The following is a 4,509-nucleotide window of genomic DNA, read 5'->3' on the forward strand; positions in this document are numbered from 1 at the left end:
GAAGCGCTATTCCTAATTGTCTGAGAAAGTGCCAGATTGAGTTAGTATGACTGGGAGAGGACAGGAGCTCCACAAGGACAAAATATATCAGGGCACAGGGGTCCTCTATGAGACTGTTTTTCCAACCAAGGACCATGTATGGATATAACCTAGAACCCTTGCTTGGATGTAGCCCATGGTAGCTCAGTATCTAAGTGAGTTTCCTAGGAATTACTTCTGACATGAACTCAAGGATTGGCTCCTTTATCTCCCCCTGCTCCCGAGGGAGGAACAGCCTTGCTAGGCCACAGAGGAGGACATTGCAGCCAGTACTGAAGATAGCTGATAAACTAGGGTCAGATGGAAGAGGAGGAAGACCTCCCCTAGCAGTGGACTTGGAAAGGGATAGGGAAGAGATGAGGGAGGGAGGGTGGCATTGGGAGGGAATGAGGGAGAGGGCTACTGTTGGGATACAAAGTAAATAACCTGTGATTAATGTTAAAAAAATAAAAATAAAAGAAGCCTTCACCAAGCTAAAGTTATAAACTATATACTCACATGTTCTTTTATTACTTTAGTGATTTAAGGTTTAGGGATAAACACATGATAACTTTGCAATTAGTTTTGGTATGTTATGTGTTTTATATATATATATATATATATAATATTTATATATAATATTTATATATAATATATAATATATATTATATATTATATATATATATATTAGCTACCAACATATCTTTTACTGCCAATTTTCCATTCTTTAGATTGTTTTTCCTGATCTTGCTCCATTTTCCCCATATAGAGTTTAGAATCAGTCTGTAAATGTCAGGAATTAAATATTAAATATTGGTACTTTTTAGAAGAATTTTTATTGTCTTTAACTATTTGTATATGTTTGTTTATTTGTTTGTGAGTATGTGTATGAGAGGGCAGAGAGATGGATCCTATGGATATGTAGTTACAAGTAGTTGTGAGTCACCCAACATGGGTATTGGGAACAAAACTTGGGTTCTCTTCACCACTGAGCAAAAGTGTTCTTCACCACTGAGCCATCACTACAGCCAGTAAACATTAGTAACTTAAAAATATTTCTAAAATATTTATTATTATTTTTGTTACATCCCATCTAAACTTTCCCCTCCCTCCTTCCTCTCCTCCCAGGCCCTCTCCCCACTTCCACTTTGACCCATCCCACATCAATTCCTCCTCTATTTCTCTTCAGAAAAGGGCAGGCATCCTTGGATATCAACAAAACATTACATACCATTTTGTATTAAGACTAGGCACTTCCTCTTCCCTTAAGGCTAGACAAGGAAGCACAGTAGGAAGGAAAGGGTCCCAAAAGCAGGCAACAGAGTCAGAGACAGTCCTTGCTCTCATTGTTAGGAGTCCTACAAGAAGACCAAGATACACAACTTTAACATAAACACAGAGGGACTAGGTTAGTCTCATGTAGACTCCCTGGTTGTCAACTGACTCTCTGTGACCCTGTGAGCCAAGGTTAGTTCATTTGGTGGGTTTTCTTGTGGTGTCTGTGACTCCTTTGGTTTCTACAATTCTTCCTCCCCCTCTTTTGGAGGATTTCCCAAGCTCCACTTAAATATTTGGGTATGGGTCTCTGTATCTGTTTCTACCAGTTGCTGGATGAAGCTTCTCTGATGACAATTGGGCTACTTACCAAATCTATGAGTATAGCTGAATGTTACTAGGAATCATTTCATTGACTTTTTTGTTTTGGTAGTCATGTTTGGTTTTATCCTAGACCGCTGAGCTATCCAGAATCTCTAGATTCTGGCCCAAAGTGTGCCATGGGTGGGCTCCCTCTTGTGGCTTGATTCTTTATTTTTAATTCTTTATTAATTACACTTTATTCACTTTGTATCCCCGCTGTAGTTCCCTCCCTCCTCCCATCCCAATCCTTCCCTTCCTCCACCATCTGCATGCATGTCCCTTCCCAAGTCCACTGATAGGGGAGGTTTTCTTCTCCTTCCTTCTGATCCTAGTCAATTAGCTCTCATAAGGAGTGGCTGCACTGTCTTCTTTTGTGGCCTGGTAATGCTGCTTCCCCACTCAGGGGGAGGTAATTAAAGAGCAGGCCAATCAGTTCATGTCAGAGACAGTCTCTGTTCCTATTACAATGGAACCCAAGTGGATACTGAATTGCCATGGGCTACATCTGTGCAGGGGTCTTAGGTTATCTCTATGTATAGTCCTTGTTTGGAGTATCAGTCTCAGGAAAGACCCCTGTGCTCAGAATTTTTGGTTTTGTTGCTCTCCTTGTGGAGTTCCTGTCCTCTCCAGATCTTACTGTTTCCCACTTCTTACATAAGATTCCCTGCACTCTGCCCAAAGGTTGCCCATAAGTCTCAGCATCTGCATTGATAGTCTGCAGGGCAGGGCCTTTCAGAGGTCCTATGTGTCAGGCTGCTGACTTGTTCCCTCTTTTCTCCTTTTTATACCACCACTTCTAGGCATATACTCAAAAGAGTCTCAAGTATACAAGGACATTTGCTCAACCATGATTGTAGCAGCCTTATTTGTAATAGCCAGAAGCTGGAAACAACCCAGATGCCCCTCAGTGGAGGAATGGATGCACAGATTGTGGTATATCTACACAATAAAAAAACAAGGAAATCATGAAATTTGCAGTTAAATGGTGGGACCTGGAAAAGATCATATCTCCTGAGTGAGTTATCCCAGAAGAAAAAAGGTGCACATGGTATATACTCACCCATATAGACATATAATATAGCATAAACATATTAAAATCTGTACACCTAAAGAAACTAATCAAGAGGGAGGACTCTTGCTAAAATGCTCAATTCCTATCCAGAGTGGCTTGGTTCTTAAGCTGGATCAGTCTTATTTAAAAAAAAAATTTAAACTTTTATTAATTACACTTTATTCACTTTGTATTCCCCCATAAACCCCTCCCTCATCTCCTTCCAATCCCACCTTCCTTCCCCATTCTTCACGCATGCTCCTCGCCAAGTCCACTGATAGGGGAGGTCCCCCTCTCCTTCCTTCTGATCTTAGTCTGTCAGATCTCATCAGGAGTGGCTGCATGCTCATCTTCTGTGGACTGATAAGGCTGATCCCCCCTCAGGGGGAGGTGATCAAAGAGCAGGCCAATCAGTTTATGTCAGAGGCAGTCTCTCTTCCCATTACTAGGGGATCAACTTGGACACTGAACTGCCATGGGCTACATCTGTGCAGGGGTTCTAGGTTATCTCCATGCATGGTACTTGGTTGGAGTATGAGTCTCTGGGAAGACCCCTGTGTTCACATTTTCTGGTTCTGTTGCTCTCCTTGTGGAGTTCCTGTCCTCTCCAGATCTTACTATTTCCCACTTCTTACATAAGATTCCATGCACTCTGCCCAAAATTTGGCCATAAGTCTCAGTGTCTGCTTTGATAGTCTGCAGGGCAGAGCCTTTCAGAGGCCCTCCGTGGCAGGTTCCTAACTGGTTTCCTGTTTTCTTCTTATTCTGATGTCCATCCTCTTTGCCTTTCAGGATGGGGATTAAGCATTTTGGTAAGGGTCCTCCCTCTTGATTAGTATTTTTAGAGTGCAGATTTTAGTAGGTTTATCCCATGTTATATGTCTATATGAGTGAGTACATACCGTGTATGTCTCTCTGCTTTTGGGGCAGATCACTCAGGATGATCCTTTCCAGTTCCAGCCATTTACCTACAAATTTCATGATTTCTTTATTTTTCATTGCTGAGTAATATTCTATTGTGTAGATGTACCACAATTTCTATAGCCATTCTTCAGTTGAGGGGTATCTGGGCTATTTCCACATTCTGGCTATTACAAAGAAAGCTGCTACAGACATGGTTGAGCAAATGTCCTTATTGTGTACTTGAGCCTCTTTTGGATATATGCCTAGGAGGGGTATGGCTGGATCTTGAGGAAGTCCTATTCCTAGTTGACTGAGAAAGCACCAGATTGATTTCCAGAGTGGTTGTACAAGTTTACCTTCCCACCAGCAGTGGAGAAGGGTTCCCCTTTCTCCACAACCTCTCCAACATGTGTTATCACTTGAGTTTTTGATCTTGGTCATTCTGATGGGTGTAAGGTGAAATCTTAGGGTTGTTTTGATTTGCATTTCCCTGATGGCTAATGACATTGAGCATTTCTTTTCTTGGTTTTTTTTTTTTTTTTTTTTTTTTTTTTTTTTTTTTTTAGTACTTATAAGCTTTAATTCTTACAGCCTTTATGACATTGAGGAATAAGTTCTTGTGACATTTACATTTTTTTAACTTTTTAAAATTTTTTATTAATTACACTTTATTCATTTTGTATCCCCCCATAAGCCCCTCCCTTTTCCCCTCCGGATCCCACCCTCCCACCCTTTTCTGCATGCATGCCCCTCCCCAAGTACACTAATAGGGGAGGTTCTCCTTTCTTTTCTGATCTTGGTCTATCAGTTCTCATCAAAAGTGGCTGCATTGTCCTCTACTGTGACCTGGTAAGGCTGCTCCCCCCTCAGGGGGAGGTGATCAAAGAGCAGGCCAATCA

This window comes from Meriones unguiculatus (genome assembly GCF_030254825.1).
Source record: "Meriones unguiculatus strain TT.TT164.6M chromosome X unlocalized genomic scaffold, Bangor_MerUng_6.1 ChrX_unordered_Scaffold_30, whole genome shotgun sequence".
Taxonomy (NCBI): Eukaryota; Metazoa; Chordata; class Mammalia; order Rodentia; family Muridae; genus Meriones; species Meriones unguiculatus.